At 44.9% G+C, this 24,876-nt stretch overlaps 1 protein-coding gene across 2 annotated transcripts in view; it reads left to right on the forward strand.

Moving 5' to 3' along the window:
* LOC108627222 (protein FAM76A) overlaps nt 1–23,722 on the forward strand; it is a 39,679-nt gene extending 15,957 nt beyond the window's left edge. The window contains exons 7-8 of one of the 2 annotated variants that reach the window (XR_001916713.2): nt 20,947–21,145; nt 23,349–23,722. The gene's annotated coding sequence lies outside the window, so the exon portion shown is untranslated. Of the gene's footprint in view, nt 1–20,946; nt 21,163–23,348 lie in introns of those variants that run through there. The other variant, XM_026815466.1, reaches the window with a different exon arrangement.
* The last annotated feature ends 1,154 nt before the right edge of the window (nt 23,723–24,876 follow it).

Genomic DNA, 24,876 nt, shown 5'->3' on the forward strand with positions numbered 1-24,876 from the left:
CTTTACCCACACTCCCACCCTCTCTTTTCCCATTCACGGCTCGCTGCATACACCGATCACGTACGGAGCCGCATGAATGTAAATCGGCCCAAATCGATCCAGACTGGTCTGGAATCTAAAGACTTCGTGATTTTCTTTTACGTCCACAGCGCACGTCACTTCTCCGTTATCAAATAATCTCCTTAATATTAATAACTCGGTTACAGTTTTTATGTAAAATAAAACATTTATGGTAATCGGAAAAGTGTATTTCAAATAGAAAGTTCTCTTATCGTGCAAGAACTGCAATCTTATTTTTGAACTTTTTACAATTCGTTGATTAAATTCTTAATGCTGGATTAGATTGATTTAAAGATTTTCTATTGATTGGCTCGGAGTCTGACCAGAGTCACGGCCATTCGAGATCGGTAACCCCGTTCGCTTTGGCTAAACGAGCATCGCCCGTTGTCCTCTTTCTTTTTTTTTTTTCTCTTTACTTTACGCTTCCTAATAGAAGAGCGCAGGTCATCGAACCTTCCCTAATCCTCAAGACCGGTCTGTCGATTCCCCATCCGCGAGGTTACGAAATCTGGCATTGCACACAAAAGACCTCGATTTTCACCAAGAGATAATAACTTCGCGGCCGTTCACGTCTTCGCATATATTCCCACAAGTAAACAAGCGGCGCGTAATGCGTATTCGGTAATGCTTTGTTATTAAAGAAGATGGACTCTAAACAAGTCGTCGCGTCGTTAGGATAGCCTCGTCTCTAGAAGCAAGTAGCCCAGGTGGAAAATTTTTGCATTACCGGGAAAAATATTTACCTCGTCGAGGATGAGGTATTGCAGTGTATCGAATCGCAATAATTCACTTGGCACTGTTCCTGAAATTAATAGAATATCATGCCAGCTGTGATTTATTAGTAATTCTATGGAAACGCCTCTCTCTCTCTACCGGCGGAATTGAATTTATGGCAGTAATAGCGCTTTATCGGTCCGCGGTGGTTCATTGTCTCTATCGCGCACTGTCTACTCCGTCTCCTCCTCTTCTTTTACACCGGATTAAAATAATTCCGTTTTAATCCCCGGCGCGCGTGTGGAATTTAACGGCAGGCTGCTTTTAACTCGTACACGCGCGCGCTGCCTGACTGCTTTCGGCGGAAATTTGAAAATAATTAAATTCGTCCAGCCCGTAAACACGCGGGGGCATCGCCCAGTCTCAGACGAAAGTTTCGATTATTTCCAGCGAAAGTCCTACCGAACTCTTCATGAAGAAATAAGAACAAAAAATACACGGTCGATTGCCTAATATGTAATCGATTCGAATGGATCTTTTTAGTCATCGAATCTCGATTCGTGAACAAAGCACGAGAGTGACTCGCACCGGTATGTGGGCGAGGTCGTCGACCTCACACGGTGAATTCGTGCGACGAAATTTCGTCGGCCGAGGCCGTGGCTCAATCCGAAATTTCACTTTTTCGTGGATGCGCACAGGCCAGACGTGCAAGTAAAAGGCGGCATCAGCAGCCTTAGTAGCGAATTTCCACGCGGCGCCCTCCTAGCGAAAGAAGTTTCCGCGTGAATCGCCGACGACTACTAACCCAGATACGTTCCCCGGGTCGTCGATCTTTTCCCTCCTCGAAGGAACTGACTGTACCAGATATATTAATTTCCTTCGGTTCAACCGCTTTTTACGAGAATCACCGTTCAGATACGATCGCACGATTTCGTGGAATCGCTTCTCCGCTTTTTCAGATGCTGTCGCCATGCCGAAAAACCAGTCTCATAGATTTTTTTGTGTAATTAACCTTTTGATGAATTTTTTTGTAATCAACATTTTCTCTCAGTTTGAATACTTTGTTCACGTATATTAGGTAAAAATTTCTTATACATTTTTGTATGAGTGGATCAAACAATGAATTCACGACGGAATAATAAATATCGAGTTAGAGATCGTGCTTACCCTCAGAGGTCGATGGCATTAGGTTTCGGCGTTGGTCGAAAGGGAAATTAAAGGTTCCCGGTCCTTGGTCCTCGTAAAACGGACGACGAAAGCGCAAACACTGTCTCGTCGGCCGGTGAGGTTTCTAATCAGACGCGTAATAGCGGCCACGAATAGAAAACCGAATGTGAACCGGAAATGCCGTTTCCATGGAACCCATTCGAATCGAACCATTCCATAGTACACCGGAGTACTTTGACTCTCGTGCTGTACTCGTAACTGTTACTTTAGAGAATAACGGGCCATAAGCGTGTAGGCATACGTGTTTATCACGCCGATTGCGTGTACGCGTACGGCTTTCCAAGAATAACGGGTAGAAATTCGTCTAGAACGAAATTGAGTTGACTCACCCAAACGTTTTTCGAGGTTTACAGAAACTCGTGTTATCTCGTATAAGAAAATTCCAGAGTTTCTTCTAGTGTATTCTTAATACTCTTGTCTTTTATTAGGGGAATTTTGAAATAGGAAACGATTGTACGCGAAGATACGTTCAGTCGAAGAGACTTATTGAGAATTCCAAAGGTTAGAAGTCCGCGGAGCTGTCGCATCAACTATTCATTCTGCGTTCCCGATGGTTAAGAAAGGTCTGGACGCCTGTAAGAAGGTCGATGCTTAGCCGAGTTGCTGCGGGGTCGGTGACCCTTAAGGCTTTGAACCGGGACATGTTGCGTTTAAGCTTTTTGTAGAAAGTGCTGTTACTCCACTGATCTTGCAGCGAACTTTGCTTCTTCCTTTTCCCAACGATAAAAAGCATTTAGGTATGGATGCTATTTCAGCCGGTGTTTACCATCCAAGGACTTCGGCTTGTTCCGTTAGCTGATTTAAATTTTCACGACCACTTGACTTTATGACATCTAAAAATAATTCACCTTTCACTCGCTCGTTCCAGAGATACTTTGAAAATCGATGTCCGTGCATCTTCCAACGTATGAAAGAACAATTTCTCCTTCCATTTTCTTCCATAGTTCCGGCGAAAATCAAAGTTCTCGTTTCCGCCTGAATCGACGCGACGCGTCTTTAAAGGCCGACGTACTCTCGGCTGGCAGCAAAATGTAAACCGGAAAAGCAACGAGCAAGTGAATTAGCGAAGTGAGTTCGCGATCAGCTCCCCTTCTACTCCGCTCGCTTCGTCCTTCTTTCTCCTCGTTCCACCGAGGCACCTTCCATTCTCTCTCGCCACGGATCTGAAAGAAGGTCTCTGCCGGTCATTGTCCCACTTGGAGGTCTACTTGGACTTGGACTTGGACCACACCATAGGCATGGTGCGCTGAGTAACGAGGTTTCCGATACCCCCATAGGGGACCCCCTTTTGTGCCTATATTTCTCTATACGCAACACGTACGTTCACCAACAGGGACGGACGGAGACAGTGTTCGAACGGTGAACGAACTTTTAACGCATCGTGCTCGCAGATATGCGAAATCTTCCTTAAACGAGCCGCGTCGTGTTAGCTTACTCCCAGGAAACGCACCGTCAATGCGTATTGCCTTATACAGTAGCTACAAAAACTACTATGGCAATGCGATAACTACATATCTAGCCTAACAAAGCCGAAGTACATGTCTCATTTTAACAATTTTCTCGAACATTTCATATTATATGACTCCTTTCTTGTAACCACTGTTCAAGTTCGATCTGAAAGCTGACCTCGGTTTGTACATCCTTTTTTGTAGCATCGTAATTTTGATCGTTGACTTTGATTAATTACTGTATTGATTGATGAAGGCTTCACAAAAGGATCGCACCTCGTTGACGTTAATCGATTCGCGGTTCATGAAAATTAGTTCGAGTTTGCGGGTCATACAAATCCGCCCCTGCATATCGCCACGTACCGTGCGGCGACGAAACCAAACCGCGTCACTCGCCTAACTGTACATAGACTTGTGTACATATACATGTGCCTAAGGTACCGTACAGGTACCGACGACCAAACGATCGTAAAACCATGAATACGTGAAGACGTTTACACGGGGGACCCACTATGCATGCGTCTATGCGTGGAACTTCCATACAGATGCGTAAAAGCACCGTTGTATCGTCGGCGAAGGCGCGGTCAAAAGTAAAACCGAATTCGTTTTCGGTAGGACTTGCTGCGCGTTTTTCCCTTATCTTTCACGCTTTCCTCCAAATCTTTTTCTTCTTCTTACTCTTTTTATACTATCGCGTTTCGTCAGTATTAAAAATAACTGACACGAATAGAATTAGAAAGTACAAAATATAATTATAATTAAATATAAGCTTTTTTTTTATTAATGTACATGTATGGTTTATTTTAAAAGTACTGAGCGATAACGTAGTTTGAAAAATTCAAAGATGTGCCACACTGACGCATGTACAGCTGATAATTTAGCCAGTAAGTTCACAAAGCACGCGTGTCACAAAAGAACCTTCGGTTCTTATGTAACTAAAAGTTGGAGGATGAATTGATTAGCTAGGTCAGAGACATCGTGTCCTGGCCGTGTTCTCGTGCTCAGGAGCACAGGGTCGTGTGATGAATATCGAATCTTAAAAGGTTCGTGTATCGAACAGAGAAGGCGAAGCGTTATATCGTTGATCGCGATTAGCCGCGATTGAACTGGACGGCCCTGAATTAGTATCTTTCGTCTCGACAAAGGACAATGCTAGCCGAGAATCGTTCGAATGAAGTCACGAACGGGCCGTGACCGAAGCCAAACTTTTTTCTCTTCGTCGAGTCGTGGCATTCGAGATTCAGCTACTAATCTTCCGCTGATATATTCGAGCTGTCCGATCTTTGTCTCTTGGCCAAGCTGAGAGAAAACATATTGAACAAATTTCCTCTACCTACGGTCCTCTGCATTTAAATGCGATTGAAAGAAAAACTTTTCAGTTTAGTTTTTAGGTGTAGTCGTTTATTAAATAGCAAAAGGCTACATCTATTCCAATTATGAAAAAAAAAGTATTACTGCAAGTGCGTAAGTCAGTGTAGTCTGGTCGTAAGTAGAAAGGGACGGCGTGTGATCAGTCGCGGCCGCGCGAAGGTAGAGCGGCCCACTGGAAGTAGTTCTGGTCGACGTCAGGCCGTACGTGGCCGCGGCCAAGCCGCTTTCAATGGGGACACGTGATCGGCAGACTACGGCAGTGGTGGAGGTCGACCGGCTGGTTCGCCGGTCGGTTCTATGTTTCTTCTCTTTCTGTCCTTTCCTTTCTATTCTCTCGGCCGAGGACCTCCTCTCTACGTATACCCACACGTCTCTGTACGTACACGCCGTGGAGTCACGGACGACCGCTATATCATTTTCGCTACCGGCCTGCGCGCCTCGGTTCACCGTTCTCGTCGGTTGTTGAACCCGACTCTCTTTGCGCGCTGCATAACCCATTTTGTAATAGCACACTTTGAACCGGCGCGGCGCAACACGTCGGTGTCCTTTTTGCCGAAATCCACGGTCTGCCCTGATTCTACTGGTTTTAAATGTCTAATCTACCGTTTAGATGTCTACGGAAAGTGCAGGTATAGAAATCATTGAAAACTTCGAATTGATCATTTATATTGTGCAAGTCTTTACTGTATATGCGAGAATGTTTGAACGATTAATCGAGAAGTGTAACAAGAGATAAAATTACTCTACAAATTTTTAGGCTTTCGATCGAATCGGTTGGTATTTGGTAAAATTGGTTAATAGGTTCGAGAGTTGTTAGAGCGGAGAATGAAATCGCGGAGATTTTTGCGCGCACGAGTGAAATGAATTTGTACTAGGTCGCAGGTTTCCATTCTCGTCGGTTATTGAACTTGACTCTCTTCGCGCGCTGCATAACCCATTTTGTAATAGCACACTTCCAGCGCCTCTGTCGTAGGCTGTCTCCACCGTTTTCAATCTCCCACCTCGATGAGACGTCGAATCGGTACCGAAACGAAACACATCTTCATTATGGTTAATAGAAAACGGCGTTCACTCTGGAATCTTCGATTCCCTTTTGCCGTGTGCTCGATTTTCACCGAAAGAAAGGCGGATTTTCATTTTCCTGCACGGGTCGACGAACCCGCGCCGCTCTTCGCGCAACCCATTTTGTAATAGCTGCGATTCGCAGCGGGGCCCGCACTGTTACAAAATGAACTCACAAAATGGTATCGATGTCCTTGCCGCGGAACCGAATCGCCCGCATTCTAATCTCCGAGATAAAAAAACGGCAGAATCATAAAGAGGTGAAACTAGGGGGGGAAAGTAAGTGTTAAAAATCGCAAAAAGCAAACGAATGAACAACCAGTTCGCGCGTTCCAAGGCGAGGAAGAACCGTTTCGAAAATTTCCGTCCGCATTCCTGCCGGGGTCTGTCTGTTCTTCTCCTTTGTCCGCGTTTAACCCATTTCTACAATGAAATGAATTCGCCTTGTTCCATGCGTAGAAGTGGCTCGTTTGTCGTGTTATTCGCTCACATTGTCCGTATCACAAAGGGCAGAGATTACTCGAATGGAATTCGGGAAAACTTAAGGCGTTTTCGCTGAGAAATCGTGAAACGCGAGGAACGTTTTCGCGATTTAAATGATAAGAACTAAATCTGTGATTTTTGTCAAGATGGGAATTCCATTAAGAAAAGGGAAATTATTAGCATTCGGATCTCGTGAACGATCCTAATAAGGCGAGTTACGCGTCGACGAATACGAGTGCCGACCTGCACCACGGAGAAATTGTCGTAGCCAGATAAGACTGTCGGTTATTCGGGTATATTGTGCTCGGCTGGCTGGTGTAAGGCAGGTCAGGTCCGCTTCTATATCTCGTTCGGGGCTTCTACTACTCTTAAAGGGGCTACGGGAACGCGGCGCGTTCTAATTAAACGTACGAAAGCTATGAACGTCGTTAGAGTGTTAATTGACGCGTCGTGAAAGGCGTTTCTTTGCTATTTTCATATCTTCAGATCAAATTAAAAATCTGAATTTGAACGAAAAGGTCTATGAACGATGTAGTGGCCGGAGAATTAAGGTTGTCTAAGCGAAGAGAAAAGACGCGAAGAATTCTGGTCGGGCTCGTTCGATGGAACACGTAACGCGCGTTTACACTTCCGGTCGATACCTCCGGCCGATAAAGCGTTCCCTCGTAATCGTTGTGAAAGAGATTAAATAACGGAGTTTGTCCGTTTCCGCATTGAATAGCACGAACTTCAATGTCAATGTCAGTCGCCCTTTCACCTTATATAACGAACGAGCGGCGCTCGCTCTCTGCTGCTGCATATTACAGGCTTAAACGCTCTTCGTACGGCCGTCGAATCGAATGAAACAATCTCGCCTTATTTCGAGGAATCGCAAAATTAATTCAAACTGAAGTTAGAAAACACAAAAAAATTTGATACTGTATTGTTAGATACGTTCAAACATAATAGAAGTTAATATAGACTCGTTAATTTCGTATTTTAATTCAATTGAGAATTGCAGATTCCGTTAAATTCGTTTGCTCGTTTACTCAATTTCGTTCACGGGTACTTGAGAAAATGGAAATCCTAGGTGTCTTTTCTAGGTAAGTGTACCTTCCCTAGCGACGATAGTTAAAGCGCGTTTACTGCCATGGAGAGAGTATAAAGGATAGTGCAGCGAGCGCGGCCACTAAATTTAACCTCGATACCGTAATTACTTTCTGGACGCGGCAGTTGAGAACGTTACAGGGATTCAGGAAACGTCTGAGGTTGTTCGTTATCGAACTTGGTTCGCGCACCTTCCTATCGAACAACTTCCTGTTTTACACTCTTTCCAGATAGCCCATCAGCTGCCGCGACCAGACCACGCAACTGTTTTTACCCTTTTTTCATTTTTGTACGTAAACTATAATCTTCGCCGCGCACGCCTCTTCTGCGATTTAAATTAAACTCGAGGGGTGGCGAGCAGAGGATCTAACGAAAACTTTAATTAAATTTCAAATCGTAATTTCACTTTACACTCCGCCTCTCCCTTGTGTCAATTTATCTGAATGCCCTCTAAATCTTTATTAATCAAATCACGAACGTTTTGCGTGTGCTCCAGAATTTAATTGATATTATTTATACAGATATGAAAAAGTACCATTAACATTTACATTAGGCTTCTTTGGGAGAGGATAATAAGAAAATGTAATTCTACTTTCAATTATCATTTGTAAATAGCGGGATGAGCTTTACTAATTCACAAACGTTTACAGACGTAGTGATGCGCGATTTTACTCGACTGCAAGTTTACAACCAATTGTGCCGTTGATTTCTCCAAAGTTTTACACCCTGTCCTAAACAAGGACAATTACTCGTTTTTCTTAGTAAAAAACAATAAACCTTAGTTAAAATTTCAGGTCCAGAGAAAGTTGCTTACCCTCAAGGGCTAGGCTAGGTAATAAAATCCCAAATAGGCTTTCTATCCCTGACAAGGGTATAGGCGAAGTCACTACACTTTTTTTAAAAGAATTTGTATATGAAATGACGAAAGTGAAATATTCATGATACTATGAAGGACAGAGTAAGAAAGTAAGATACTTTGCTTGAGATGAGATCTAGAATTCCATTAAAACTTATATTGATTCAAGTTAGATAAAAAAATGTTCAGAGGGAAATTTGACGTAGCAGGAAAAGTGCGAGTTTGATCGAACTCTAGAGTCGGTCGCGGCTGTCGACAGGTAAAGCAGCAAGGCTATACAGCAAAGCGAAGGGAGGGAATCTCACGGCTGATGGCTGGCCGTGACTTTACTCAACTCAGCCGGCACTCGGGCCGGCGCAACGCGTCAATGTAGAACGGTCATTGACTCCTCCGGTGCTCAGCGCTCGGCTCGCGAGCCTCCTATATACGTGCAAGCTCGAACCTTCCTCCTTCTCTTCTCTTCGCTTCTGGCCAGTCGCGCTTCTGCGCGATGGGGACACCCGGTATGTGCCCCGTCGCGTCGTTCCCTTCTCGTACACTTCGCCCTTCTCTTTACTCGATCATCGAACGAACCGAATCCTTTTTATTTACTCAGGTTACAATTGGTTTCTCTCATTGACCAACTTCAATATTTTGATCGAAATTGAATTAGACGGTCACTTAAACGTGACATCAGTTCTATCTTTAACTTTCCAACTCCTGCAATTTTCAGTTTCCACTTTTATTGGGTATATACTGGAAAATTTTGTCATTTTGTGATTTATCCTTATTATTAAAATTGAGGAGCAATTTTAATCATCTTCATTTTCATCCCTTAGACTTCTATTACATTTTTTTACATTTCTAACTGGTATCGAGTAATGTTATCGTGTCCGTGTAACAAAACGTCGAAGTAGGACAGATATTGGTTCTTTGTGCTACTAGACTCGAGACCCCCTACTCGTTTACGTTCACGTTCCCGTTGTTTCGCGAAAAGCGAGTCACCCGGTAGACGATTCCTCCGCAGAATCCAACATTTTTTCGGTGCACCGGAGGCATCAGAAAGTAACGATAATTTTTCAACGCGTAAGGTCCGCGGAGAACGATAAAAAAACGGCATCCGAATGAACCACGTACGATTCTTAGGACGTAAAAGTATCCCTGTCAGCGTTAATGGCGTTACCCTCGCGAGCACGTACGCGCGTTTATTTTTCTCCACGGTCGACCTTGGAATCCGGCCGAGGAACGAGGAATTTTACGATATTTTTATGGAAGATTTACGCGCCGCTGCGTGGTGGCCGCCGCGAACTTTATCGCGGTGAATTCTTGCGGGGAACAGGGTAAGTGAGAATGAGGAAGTAAGTATTATAATGGCCTTTATAGCAGGGCGCGTATAGCACACGCACGGACGTGAACAAGAGACTTTTAACCGGTCCTACACGCATGATAATAAACAACGCAGCAGTGATATAAAAATAATGACGCCGATTATCGCTGATAATAAATTTCGCTTCGATAACAACGCGATTAATCGCGTTGACGAGGGATCTAATTTCAAAAAACGACGGCGAAGTAAAAAGACGGTCGTACCTCTAAGGGTACTATTACAACTCCCATTTTTTATGAACCTACTTACAAACTTTTATTTAAAAAAGAGTATGATAAGAGTATTCTGAAGGTTGTCGCAGACCGTAACGATAAAAAGTGTCAATTAATAAGAGGGATACGCATGAAACGGGACACCTTGTGTGCTGTGTACCGGACGGTCATCGTTACGGTAGCGCGTAATACTTTACGGTTCGGCGTATGTATTATCGCGGAATCGCAGGACAGGCGCAATTTTTGCATGGAAAATGGCGCTATACGGTACTTTCAGCCTCGCCGCTCGCCCGCGGCGAACGAACGAATCTAGGCTAGGCCTACGAACGACACGGTCATCGACCACCCTTGATTCTTTTTCTTTCCTAAAGACGGAGAAAGCGACGCTACTTCTGCCTCTCCTAGTAATTAGATTATTGTGACAGCGTCTAAATATTTTATAAATCATTTATCGACGCTGTCGATATAAATAATTTAACTACAATTTGTATTACCAAAATGGAATGTAAATCAGAATATTAACATTCGTATTTGAAACCATCGGGAAAAAGGAAAATGGATCATCTTATTACGGCGACTCGTACGCGGAAAATGTAACGACTCCTTTTATCGAGTGGCCCGTTTGAGAAGTGCAACGACCGTTCCAATAAATCGACCGCCCCCACCCGCACCCCCACCCCGAAAATGATTACATACACGCGAGTTCGCAATGACCGCGACTACGAACTCGCGGTCTGCGGATACCGTTATGTCACATTAGTAGGCACCTGCAAGCGTCATTATCCTCTCTCGCGGCGTGCCATTCTCAAAATCGAAAACCACTTATTCTGTAAACGAGCCTGAAGTCGATTCTTCTCTCGAGTTAATCCTAGACTATCGCGTGACGAGCCGCTGATTAATCCAATCCAATTCAATTAACGCAATTCGTTGATTGGACCCTAATTTCGGTTGGTGTCAAGTTTCTTAGGAATTCTAATCATTTTCGTCGACAGATTTTTAAACAAATGATTGTTGGCAGACTTTCGAACAAGAACGGAGAAAGAGAAGGGGCCAACGGTGCACCGTTATGTCATATTAGGAAATACGCACGTTTAACGGTGTCTCTCTATACTGAATTCGCTGTTTGCTCGGGTTCCGAGATGATCTATTCATTTATCAGCGACACGATAATGAACGCATATAATGAATAATACATAATGCGATCAGTTTCCACGTTCAATGTAAATTCGCGTTAATCTTCGAATATCGACCGCTCGAAGTTTGCATACCGATTCAATTTGCTTTTCTATTTATCTGAGTTTTATATTTTTGAAAAGAAGTAAAAAATCAATGGAAAAAAGTTTATCCATTCTTAAAGACAATAGAATCAAATACATAAAGTTCTCGTTACACCGTTCTCTTTTTACTGCGAGTTTAACTTTGGACCTGGTCCCGTTAGGGCCAAGGTTCTGAAAGAACCTGAGCGTGAAGAAACACTTTCTGTAGTCGAACAGCTCTTTCTATGACGTAACGCGCGCACCAAAGGGTCTCGGCCGTTTGAACTCGAGTAACATCCTGCCACGTCTTTATCTTATTACCGCACCGATGGCAATGCGAAACCGTATCACGATCACACCTTGAACTTCGTTTTCAACGGAGTTTCCCTTTTTCTTTAAAAAATTATACTCTGTCAGTTGGTACAACATTTTTCGACCGAGTTTTGCGAGATACACAAGTTTCGGTGCCAACACTTTCGTCCTAACAACGTCGCCCCGTTTACTATCGAAACTATGTCAGGTCATGGCGTTGTTTTCCGGAACTCTCCAGAAAATTGACTGGCTCTTTTCGGGTAGAGCTAGTAAAAGGCGCGTGCTTCTTCTTTTTAATGAACCGAACGCGAATGTAAACGTGATTGAAAACAACGATTTTCGTAAAACATTTTTATAAACAGCGTAAAATAGTTGACACCAGAGAGAATCCTGTCACTCACCTGAAACGTTCCCCTGGAAGCCGGCGAATCCTGACACAACCACGGCAAACTGTCAAGGTTCACAAGTCAAAGTCACTGACATATCTCCGGGGCCGTGTATGCGGTCCTCTCAGGGCAGTCACTAGCGACTACGCGCGAAAACCTCGCGAACCAACCGCGAATCTCATCGACTCGACTCGTTCTCCAACTAAACTACAAACAAAGTTCCTCGACTATTCTTCCCGGCACTTAACGCGGTCTTCCACGATCTCTTTGGTCCCGGAAGAGGAAACCTCCCTGAGTCAGATGGAACGAGACGTCCTGTTCCCTCGGTTCTCCGGATGTCTTTGGGCCCGTTCCGCAGAATTTTTCCTCGTACGCGCACGATAGAATGAGCGGCGATGGTTATCACGCGCGAACGATCTCTCCTCGCCCTTTGCGAAAAGGACTGCCTTCGTCCTTGACGTACGTTCGTGTAACACCGTGCGAAGGCGCGTGGTTCGAACTGACGAGCACGGCGGGTAAGGTGAGTCTAGGTGTCTCCTTGTGTACGAATCGCGATGTGCGCGTGTACGCGCTAACGTAACCACGTTACCCGTGGCGTGTTCGTGTGCGTCGCCGGGCGGACTGGTGGAGGACAGGCAAAGCGAGGAAGGAAGAGGAGGCCGGCTCCGCTCGCTCGCTTCGGCGAGCTGAGTCCTCTCTTACGCTTCTTTCCTCTATCTCACTCCGCCCCCTTCCCTTCTCGATCGCCGCTTCTCGTTTCCGTTGTTCGAGGGGCCCATCGGTCGCTCTTCGTCCGGCGAGCTCGAGGAACACCGAGAAGAACCTCCTTCCTTCGGATTCGTTCCTTCTTCCTTCGGCTCCTGGCTCTTTCCTCGTTCTCTCCTTCCTCCGTTCCCTCACGGATTCCCGACTCGTTCCTCCTTGGCACTCGGGTGTGCAGAGGACGCAGTGCAGGAGTACGTTTCGTTCGTTTGGTTCAGTATTCCCCATCGACAGAAGCAACGGTACTCTTCCCCACCCCCTTCGAAGCTCGGCTCGGCTCGGCTTCGCTTCGAGTTCTCCTCACGACGACGAAGAAGAAGAAGATGAAGAAAGAAGAGTACCATCGTCTCCTCTCTCCTTCCTATCCATCCCGGCTCCCTCTTCGCCATCGGTCAGCCCCGTTTTTCTCTCTCGCGCCTCTTTTTTCATTCGCTCGCTCTCTTTTCCCCCCGTGTTTTTCTTCTCCCGTCGCTCGTTCCCTCTTGCTGCCGCTACACGCGCGTAGGCCTCTCCGCTTCTTCCGTCTCCCTCCCTCTGGGCGAACGCGAAGACCGTATCTTCCTTGTCTTCTGGTTACTGACCTCCGAAAATACAAGCCGAAGGACCCAGGCGTAGGTACCATCGTGCTACGACCACCTATTTCTGTCTAATCCTCCCTTCATGGTTCGAGGGACGAGTTTAAAAAGAAACCAGGTAGAATCAAATCGCTAATCCATAAAAGGGGATGTCATTTTTCAATTTACCCTTTTGAAAATACTTTTTAGTTTGCGGTTCGAAATACAAGCTTCAGCCCCTCAATTATTAGTCCCTGTTCTCCGGATTGAAACGAGAAACTGTAAGGGTGGAATATGAAAAACGGATATGTCCGGGTAGAATCACGCAAGAAGGTAGCAACCGGCTAAGGAATCAGCTGGCAATCGATCGGCTAATTATATAATTTTAATCGGTACCGTCGTTTTTACCGCCCCTCGTCTTCCGCATTTTTTGTCGCTGGTTACTGACCTTCGGAAATCCGAGCTATTCGCTTTTTGTCGCGCGCTCGTTTCTTCAACTTGTTCATGTTTCTTAACGGCCGAGAAGAGATGACGGGGAATCTGGTGTCGATGACGAAGGGAAAAACCTCTCGCGGATCGATTTCGCGCCTTCCTTTCTTCGCCGTCGCGATAATTGTCAGGCCAGCGTCGCTTACCGTTATACAGACATTACTTTCTTGTTACCGGTTACGTTTAACCCTTTACAGAGCGCGTTCGTATTATGTGATATCATGTATCGTTGTTTTGTATTATTTCACAAGAGACCGTGTCTTTAATTGAATTGAAAGCACGAACCATGTTTAGAATCATTGAATTGTCTGGCTAAAAGATAGGAAAAGCGAATATGAACATAAAGATGCGCAGCGCGCTGTGCCTCCTGTCCGAGCGTTAAAGTCTCGAGGCGGGCGCGTCAAGAAATACGAGACCCTGGACAAACGCGTCGATTTATCGGTCTTTAATACGCGTTGCGTAAGAGGCCCGTGGCCGACGAATAATACGTTTCGCGAGTTGCGTCGGTGTCCCCCGTCGCGTAGCCTCGGTGTAATCGTAAATTTGAAAGTCGATTGAAAGTAACGAGGCGCTCGCTCGCGAGGCGCGTCTGTGAATGAATTATTTCCCCCCCCCCCCGCGCGAACACGCGTTCAGTAGTGGAAATCGAGAAAGAAGGATGCGAACAGAACAGGAAATGCCGGTGATAACGAAACGATAAGATGCGGCCATTTTTTCATACGAAACGATGCCGACGGACCGATCGAGCATATATCCTGTTCAATTACTTCCACTGGCTTCTGCCTTTTTCTTATTATCATACTAGTTTTTCCTTTCGAAGAATTTCCATCTAGTTTGTATACAACTCTTTATAGGAAAGCATAGAAGCGAACAGAGAGAATCGTCTCTAAGATGAATGTATTGTATTCGAATTTATCAGGACCGAGGAATGAAAATCTGCTATAGTTGTAAATTCTAGAATTCAGGAAATTGTTTTCACTAAATTTAGCTAAGGCTAAGAAAAACAGGAAGTTTGACTTGACCTACAAGAGGAGCAAGCTTAATTCTTACTTAATAGTTGAGATGTTATTTGGAAATTTGGTTGGCATTTATTCGATAGAAACGGCGAGAAAAGAACATCGTCGATGATAGTCTCTCTCGAGAAGGAGAGCGATCGATGCGGAGCGGGTAACCGGAACGGAACGGAACGGAGCGTTCGCGAGTGGTTACTGACCTCTAGCATCGAGCACTCTTACGCTTGCACTACTTACTTAGCTAGCTCGTCGTTACCGAGCCGAGCCGAGTCGAGCCGCGATCACGCTAAATCGCCACTTTTCTCGCTCGTACCTTAGACGTTACCTTTACCTTCACCTTGCGCTCTTCCCGCCATCACCGGCTTCCGTTCACCGAGACGCCGGAAACCTGACGCACGCCGCGTTTCGCGGCTACACCGGAAACGCATTCGACTATCTGTGTCATAGACAGTTCATACAAACGGAATTCACTTTTTTCTACATTTATTTATTATTTACTATTATCCGGTTCTATTATCATTTCTTTTATGAATGTGAATCATATTATTGTTGTTGCTGTTTAGTTCTGTTTGTTTTATAGTCCTTCCAGTTGAGTTAACTTTTCGGAAATTATTTGATCTAAGCTAAAACGTCTTACGCATTTATATTGTTATAGTAATTACAAGAAGTTTTTTACTAAAATTATTCAATTATTCTTGAAACAGAAATCCAGAACGTTGAACGATCAAATATCTGGCGGAAGGGTTGGAATGCGTAAATGTTTGTTCATGAATTATTTCATTCGTACACGTGCTGACGGGGGTAGTTATTGGAAATCGATAACATTGAAAAGTAAAAGGTTAAAACGCGCGAACTCGATTCACCATCCGGGGGATCGACTTTCGAACGGAGCTCGAATTAAAATCACGTTCGCGGAATCGGGAGAAAAATCGTCGATTTCCCCGATCGTTCGCTACCGCTTACATACCGCGGCGTTACCGAGGAAGCGCAAAGTATGACACGGCCGACGAGAGATGTCCGCGACTGGAGTTCGTTAACCCCTGAAAATACTCTCTTACATAGTGGTTGCGTGCACCGGGATGCACTAGTTTACTTCTTTCCACGGACCGTGGAGGTAGTTTCGCGTCCTAGTATATGTACGTGCACGCTCCCGAATCTTCCCCGCTTCTTCGCATTAGAAACTTCACCTACATCGTCCGGATGCCTCTCGAATTCTGCGTGAAATTACATCGCACCGATGATAATAATCTTATAATATGATAATAATAATAATAATAATAATAATAATAATAATAATAATAATATCCATTACTGTCCCACGTGGGAACAGAATTAAGAATTTTTATTGTTTATTTTACATTTCATAAATTCGTTCTTCAAAGAATCACTTTTTTTTTATTATCGCTGTGGCAACTTGATACGCAACGTAGAACGTTTATCAAGACACGAAACGTAGATCAGGATAAAGAATGAAATTCGCGAAAGAAAGTTATTCCGTGCCGTTAGCTGGAAAACCTACTTCACCTACATTCGTAAGAAGCGTCTCGTTTCCCCGCGACGCGACGTGTAATTACGCTCGCGGTCGCCACTGCTCTCGGACACGATAAGAAGGACGTCCTCTGCGAATAGTCAAGCTTCTGAATTTTCAACTCCACAAACTCGCAGCAATACGATGTCTATTTTTATTTACGTAACATGTACTTTCAAATTGTATAGGAACTATATAAATCTAACAGGTTCTATTGAATATCATTTGACCATGATAATGCCTCTCCCTAGCAACTGATTCGACGTAAAGGCAAAGGCTTCGCTGTAGAGAATTCTAATCCGCTCCCGTGGGACCGAGGTCCAATAACCCAAGAACCTTGAATGTTCAATAGGTAGGCTCTATTCTCTCGCCATACTCAATTTCATCATCTTGTCCTTCGCCAAAAAAAGTTTTCTCTACTCCATGACCTTCGCTATTCAATCGCCTACATGTGAAACTCGCATCTCGTTTGCCGTCAAAAATCCCAAAAAAGTCGTAGATAAAAAAAATCTAAATCCTAATCTTAGACAAAGGAGAGAAAGGAGAGAAAGGAGAAGTTTGTGAATTGTTCCGTATCTGGACTCGTTTTCATTTGGGCCCAGAAATTCGTGCGGTACGTCCCTGACGGACTCAACGTCTGGCTAGGCTAGGCATGAGGAGTACTGTTAGCTTTGGGGCCCGAGAGCGCATCGGGAATTGAAAGGAGAAACGTAAGAAGAAGAAGAAGAAGAGGAAGAAGTAGGAGTAGAGAAGGAAGAAGAAGCTGAAAGGGAGGAGGCGTCGGTGGTGGTGGGAAGGGCGCGGGGTACGGGCAGGGTGGCTGCGTGGAATCCTAGGGTGAGCCATAATGTAACACCGAGTCGGAAATATCGAGGTTCGTCCTCGCTCGCCTCGAGCGAGGAACGCCGCCGCGCCACTCGCTCGCTCGCCTCGAGACTCGAGACCGCTCAGAAGTGAAGTGGCACACAATGCGTAAGAGTATTTTCAGGGGTCGTCGACCGCTCTGCTTCCTTGAGGCTGTCTCTAGCGATGGCTTCGACCGCGAATCGAACGGTATCGAGAGTCTCGCTCTCCACGAGCCCCGTCGCCATAATGGAACTCCAGCATGATCATTTATAATCCAGAATATGTCTTCGCGTATTAAGTAACTTGAATTGTTCTTAAGAGCCGTGATTCATTAACGGGACTCGCTATTGAATAAGAACATATTTATTACGTGTATTAATGCATATCCAATTACGAGAGCAGACGTGTTAAATTTTTATCGCGTTACGTCAGGCAGAACGTTTCCGTGGATCAAAGAGAAACCATTGACGTCACGATTCGTTTCGAGATCGAACCGTCCAATTAAACCGTCTCCAAATCGATTCGACATAAACTTCTGCCAGAAACGTTCGCGTTCGAATGAAGAAAATCGCGGGGTTACGGTTCACGAATTTTTTTCACCGCTTTGGCGACCGGTTTATCACATTTTTTAACAACCGGTTCCTCTCGACCGACCGTTCGAGTCGCATTAACCGATTGTATGCAAAGCGCACGCAAGACGCTTTTGCACTACGAAGTTTCCGAAAGGGTAACACAAAATTCGTACAAGAAATTAAAATACTAAATATCGATCATAGTCATCGAATTAAACATTACTCTCTCGTTTCTGAGCGAATATTTCAGTTTTTTTTTGTTCGCTAATATCTGCTGTTAAGCAAGACATAATTTGGGAAGGGATTAGAAAATAAAAAAGAACTGGGATTCTATTTCTAGCCAGTGAGTCTCATTTTTCGCACGAGGTTCAACGTTCGAGGTTAAACGCCCGACCCTGAAGCTTCCAACCTGTCGAATTGGTGGCCAGCCAGTGACTAAGCCGTCCATTCTATCTCGCGTCAAGTTTTATTGTCATTATACAATTTCGTAACCAACTAAGCAATGTTAGAGGCGATACACCTTCGTGTTCGTTTCGCGCGCAGGAAACACGCGCGCGCGCTACGTGACGCAAGATCTAAATCGCCTGGCAATGCCGCGCAAAACTTTTAACACCTTTGTGTAACGTTGAACCACAGACTGTTTTATAACGGAAATGTCATGACCCACAAAAGTGAACCCAGGAATTACGCGTAAAAGCTATTTTAGAGAAGGGATATCAATCGCTGTCCTCGTGTTTGATTTCCCATAGTATTGCACTTTGATTCCCATAGACGTTGACCTGTGACATAATAATCTGTACGCGACTGTGTGAAAATTTTTTCTCCATTCAGAAGTTCGATGTTAATTACCTGGAGAAGAAACAGGGTAATCGCATGGTGAATTCGAGGCACGCGGTAAACGAACTCTCGAGACACGGCGCGTCGACTTAATCGATCTCGTCTCGCATGGATCCGTTCCGGGGTGAGAACGGGGGCGCGCGAACGACTTGGCGCGATTCCGCATTGAAAAGGGAATTCTCCCGTGACACATTCGTTTTTATCGAGTTTAATGCCGGAGCTATCCGGCTCGGCCACGAATCACAGCCGAGATTTCTGGGCATATACGGAAAGTCGGCGACGAGCATGCTGCTCCGTATACGAGGCATTGACCCGCCGCCGGCGTGTTTCGTTCTCGTACACGAATACGTGTACATTGCCACCCATAAGTGTTTCACAAGATAATGAGACAAAAATAAGATTTGACCTTAAACCAAATTGCATTTGTGATATAATGTACAATACCGTAGCATCTTGAGGAAAGTGTTTTTTCATCAGTGTTAGCTCATTCGAAGTTCATAAGCTAGCGGGTTTATATTTTTGGCAAAGATATCGGGAGTTGAGGTTGATCAAACATTTATGGAAATGTACGTGGTCGAAGCTTTACATAGTTGATTTTGGCTCGCAGGTGCTATTCAGCGTAAACAAATCAGTTTCTAACGGGTCCTCCCGAAATGACAGCGTAAACGAAATGCGTACAGGACAACGTCCCCTTCCGCCTTACGTAACCGCCGATTTCGGGCCTCGCTTGCGGTATCGTCGAATCCTACCACTTACATCGATGTTCCGAATGCCGATAAGAAAGTTTCCAGTGAGTAAACTCGTCTGGAGAGTTCCAGCAGAGACTAAAATGCTCAAATGTCTAACGACAGTATACGATAGAGTTTGGCAGGTCGTTAGTAGATTTGTTATTCCGGTGGGAAATAAACAAGTTTTTAATCAAGTTCAAAACGATGATATTACGAAGTGTTCGGCAGAGTCATTGCCTGTATCTCTCTCTCTTTCTCTTGGGTAAAAATATTTTTGCAAAACTGTGAATTTATCCCTACATTACGTAATGCTTTTGTAGTCTAAAATAATTTTGGAAAGCTCATGAAATTGTATTTTATTTTTAGCACTTGATTAACGTTCGACAAATTTGAATTTTGATTTCGATACCAAACCGTCGTATACTTATTAATATACAAGTAGTCTTTCGTTCGGGGAATTCGTTAGGACAGAATTGGAAGCGACGATGCATTCTCGGGCGGACTTAGTTGGGAACGAGGAAGACCTAGTTCGAAGGTAGAACGCCGCAACGGCACTAGGTCACGCATCGCAGTTCCTGAACGGGCGCGAGTGTCCATGTGCATGTGCATGTGCATTGGGCAATCGTATACGTATGCGTGTACGCGGCACGCATACGCGACGAGAGAGCTACGCGACGTAGTCGCTCGTTCCGATTGAACGTTAACGTTAACAATGTAATACGGAGAACAAACAATACCTTGATCACTGTATCATTGGTCATTACCGTTGTATTATTATTATAATACTTTTTTTTTGTGTCATTGTTATTATGCATTGAGATTACTTTCAAGCGAATCCTCTCGCCTTAGAAAGTTATAAGAAAATGAACAGCAGTCTGCAATGGATTTGCGTACACAGCTTCCGTAAATGATAACGATAACGGTCCCCGGAGCAAGGTTCGCGTCCATTCATGTCGAACGTTCTCATAGGGCTTTCACCCTCTGTCTTCCGGGGCGAGGAGGAGCGGCCGCCTCCGAGTAAGAGGAGGCCGATCACCGGTGCTTGGGATAACGGTAACTCCGAGCGTCATTTTGTCCCGGTTGCGTTTAGGGAACTTTTCCATTCGTTGGGCAATGAAAGTACCACGCGGCGTGGCCGTGTCCGCGGCTTGGCGTGTGTAAACTGTGGAGCAAGCCTACACGGACCCGAGAGAGTGAATTTCGTCACTCCCGAACCATCGACGAGGAAATTTACATCCGAAAGATGTACTGTTAAACGACCGCACGAAGCGAAGGTGAAACGAACCGTTGGGTTCAATGGAACCCGATCGACCCTCTGGGAATCGATAAAACCCGATGAGAAACGAATCTGACACTCTTTTATTTCACGTCCACCATTCGAATCCAAGATCCAATTACAATTCAAATCGGACCAAATCAACGAGGATTTCATACCACAAAGATTACATCGACTGTATCATCGTTTTTTTCTTTCTTCATGATGGGTCTATTGTTTAGCTGACTGAGAGGCGATTTGCTAGGGGCGTAGGTAGATTTGCGTGGAGGATGATGATGCCAATGTGATGAACGTCCTGAACTCTGGACGACGGCTGTACACTCTTAAAATAAAACAGTATTCATTCTCAATCGATTCAGAGTTCGTTGATTCTTTGCTGCGTCATGCTGTTAATAAAATTGTCTCGGGATTAATGATTTTGAATATCTTCTAAGTTGTTTTAAGTAGGATGTAGCGTGTATGATTCTCCGGTAACACCAGCATATTTCCACGGATGTTTCAGATGCTGTGCAGGTGAACCAGCCGGAACAAAGTTCAAGCGCGATTAAAAGTGAAGCCTGTTGACCACGTGGACGGAGGTCATATAGTGGCGTAGGCAGACGTTACTCTCTTCGTCTGGTGGCCGGCAAGGTGTAAGCGAGACGAAGCGGCGAGACGGAGGCGGCGGTGGTGGTCGAGGCTTCGAGTGTCGAGGCGGTATGGTAAGTGTGTTAACAGCGTAAGCAGGGTGAACGCCCTCGATAGACCTAGACCCAAAAAGCGCTCATTCCATGGGCAACTGCCACTGGCACTGGGTTAAGGCGAAGTCATGTGACGCGGTGCAGGCACACGACGTTCGTGCACAATGCACGCACACGCATACCGTGGCTCCCATTACTTTCACGCGTGTGCGTCTGTTTCTGCCGGTTTGCTCGCTCACGCGCGCCCCGGGGTTCGTCGGCCTGAACCCAACCAGCGAAACGCTGGCAAACTGTTCCTACTCGTCACCGTTTTCTTTCTACAGACTTGTATGCATCTCTTAGTATAGGTCTAGATTCATCTTATGTCGGAAACGAAGTGGCGAGAGGGAATTCTGTATCCCAATATAAAATCGAAATTAATTATTCAACGATTATTGAATTTTAAAAGCTTAGCTTAGCTGGAATTGTGTCATCGTTACCAAAATGAGAGAACCGACATTTTACAATTTCGCAGATCGTATTTTTAAGCTAATTTAGATAAGAAGTCTATATTTTGATCAGAAAAGTGTCTTCACTCCGGAATTAGCGAAAGTTGTAGATCCAATTTCGGTGACGCTTCCTCGAAACTTTATGATTCATTGGTTTCCGTTTATGACGTGATCGAATCGCTTTCCTTTCGATCATTCATCGGTGAATTCAATGTCACCCGGTGGAATCCGGAAAAGAAAATGAGACAGAGATGATCGTAAGTTGCACCCAACGGCGATCATTACTTTCGGTCGTGTCTAGTAAAATTTGGGACGAACGGATCGGTGGTCTAAAGATTAAGCGAGAATTTCCCTCGTTTTCTACGATTCCTGTTCCACATTCCAACTGAACGGCTTGCCGCTCGCCGCTGTCATTATCCGCTTCGGGTGTTCGTTGAAAGAAAACAACAATGCACACTTTTTTCTCGACGGCCGTTCACCTGGGAGTTTCGCGCGGGCTCCTCTAACCGATAAACAAATCGCGATCGGTATTACGAGCCTCCAGCAGCGCGTCGACCTTTAGCGAATCTCTTTCGGATTCCCGTGACAATCAATTAATTTTCAGGTCCAGTAATTATGGACTCCTTACCAAACTGTGTTGAAAATAGAAATTATATCTTGTATGGGAATTCAAATATTTTCAGCCCTGTTCCGCTCTATATTTCCAGATTGCATGCCTTAGCAAAGGCAAATAGAATGAACTTGAGAATGAAAATAGATGAGACTTGGGATTGGACGTCAGTATAGAAAAATTTGATGTAAAATGAAATTTCAGCGGAATCGGTCGAATTTTAATCAGACGCGTTACGATTGTCGGTTTACGAGTTCAAGTAGAATCAGACGTTCGCCGTAAGACGCCGAGGTCGCGGAAGAAAGTTCAGAAAACTCGCAAGCGTATAATAATCGGAATATCGTTTCGCGCGGGGCAAGGATCGGGGCCGGCTCGCTACAGGATGATTATATCCAGGCTCGCATAACTGGCGAGGAAAGGTATAGATGCGGTAAGTATAGTCCGTCCCAGCGGTCGGTGGATGGAACTCCATCCTTGATGGAGGTTACTTCGGGCCATCGTCCCACATCTGCTTGGATATGAACTTGTATCTTCGTTCGACTTGCCGGTCATCTCCCTTCGCTTCTCCTTCCTCGTCTCCTTCGTCCTTCTTCCTGTTAGCTCCGCCACGATCTGTCCCCCGCCACAGCATCCTTCTTATTCTTCTTCTCCTTCCTGGTTTCTCGCGTCCTCGTCCGATCTTCGAGCCAGCATTGCGTGTTCGCCGCTCGTTCCACGGCCACTTCCACCGACAGTAGAATCCCCTCCAAGGGAACCTCGGATTTTCTCCTTCTTCGGTATTCTCATCCCCTTCCTTTCTCTTGGGGGACAAAGCCAGTTCAGTGGCGTGAGTTACGATTCCGGATTCCGAATGACCATCCACGAAGGCCGCAACCCTTTTCGACTTTACATATTGTCAATGAGATTTATCTCCAATTTTGTAAATTTTCAATTAGCGCAGACGACTTCAACTGTTCTCTTTACTTATAATAAGACAGATCGTGTCAAAACAACACATGTTGAATTCTGTCAGACGTCATTGAATAATGAAATAACTTTTAAAGGGGGACACAATCCTGCAATTATAGTGTATCTGAACATTGCTAGAACTATAGGGGCCACGTTTTACGATGAAACGTTGTTACAGGTGTTCACGGAGGGCTCGCGTATAGAGAGTTACGTCACTGTTTCTGTTGCTGGCAACGAACTCCCTACCAACGAGTCCGTGGGTACAGCAACACCGCGGAAAGTCGACGGGCAAGGTAAGCGCGACCCGGATTACGCTCGAGTCATCGGTTCCCTTCGCACTTTTCTTCGCCGGCTCACAGGGTCAAGGCACTCGCTCGTCGCTTCCCGTTCGCATTCCCGAAAAGCAAAAGGGCTTGCTACGGAACAAAATGATTTTCAAATCCCTCACTGGAAGATTCTTGTTTTGGGATTGTATTTAAATAAATTTGAAAATAATAAAATAATGAAAATTGTGATTAACAAATAAGATTGTGTATAGCTCGATGAACGAATTTATAAAAATATGTAAGAATAATAAAGAAATAGACAAGTACGGTGTCCGGATTGTAAAAAGAGTACATATGTGAATTTGTCAAAAGGAACGAATGGTCAGAAAAAATGTTGGTATAAAAATATCCGATCACGGAAGAGATGTTAATTCTGCGGACGGCAGGGACGTCAACGACCATGGGTTTCGGCCAGGTAAACGGCCCCGAACGTTGAACCGACGAATGACCTCCGACAACAACGGCCCCCGTTTTCGGTGTCGAAATCACCGAAGGTTCCGACGGAATATAATACTTTTACGGCTTCGTGCTTTCGACTTTTACGACTGCTCGTTAAACGAATCTCCTCTTCTTTTCACATCTAAGCCACCAGCGAGCTTGTTTACCGAGCCAAATCGAAAAGAAACGCCACTCCCCCCTCGTTTCTCACCCCAGTAAGATCTCTCGGAGAAGCGTTTAATTGTTTCGGTCGTTTCTACCGCGATTACTATAAAAGACTCTTGGCGTGCCGTATCAGTCGTTGGATTTTAAAAAAGTGATTCAGGTAAGTCATCCCGAGATGATGTGTCTTTTAGAGGGTCCAATGACTGAGCGCACATACATATAAGCGATTTGCGTAGTCACTGCCTTGAGTATGGCCGTGGAAAAAGTTCTGCGGAAGATGAATAGAACAGCCAACAATTTGCACCTTTTTTATTCCAATTTATTCTTTTTGCTAAGCCATCGTATCTCCTATTTTGCTTCGAGTTAACAGGGATAATTTTACCATATCAAGAAACTGAAAACGGTCACTTTAAAAAGTGATTAAGGTTGGTTTAATTGATTGAACGAAACTAAGGGTGCTTTAGGAGTTAATGTCACAGGCTAATTAAAAACCGTTAGAAAGAAAGGGAAAGAACAACGAATGGGGGAAGAAGTGTGAGGAACACGGGACGCGGTCGAAGACACGAGATACACGGCGACCGCTCGTTACATAAGTAAGGTAAAGGATCTCCTCTTCTGCTCTCCTTGAGCCGATCCACATCCGCGATTATGCCACTTTCCATCGACCTCGCTTCACCTCGACGCGACGCGCGCACGCGTGTGTCTGCGTGCGTGATTCTCAACCAAGGGATCGATTCTCGAACTTCTTCGCAATCAAGAGTATTTCATAAAGTAACA

Source organism: Ceratina calcarata, unplaced genomic scaffold (genome assembly GCF_001652005.2).
Source record: "Ceratina calcarata isolate Rehan_Ccalc_2016 unplaced genomic scaffold, ASM165200v1 scaffold449.2, whole genome shotgun sequence".
In the NCBI taxonomy this organism is placed as follows: domain Eukaryota; kingdom Metazoa; phylum Arthropoda; class Insecta; order Hymenoptera; family Apidae; genus Ceratina; species Ceratina calcarata.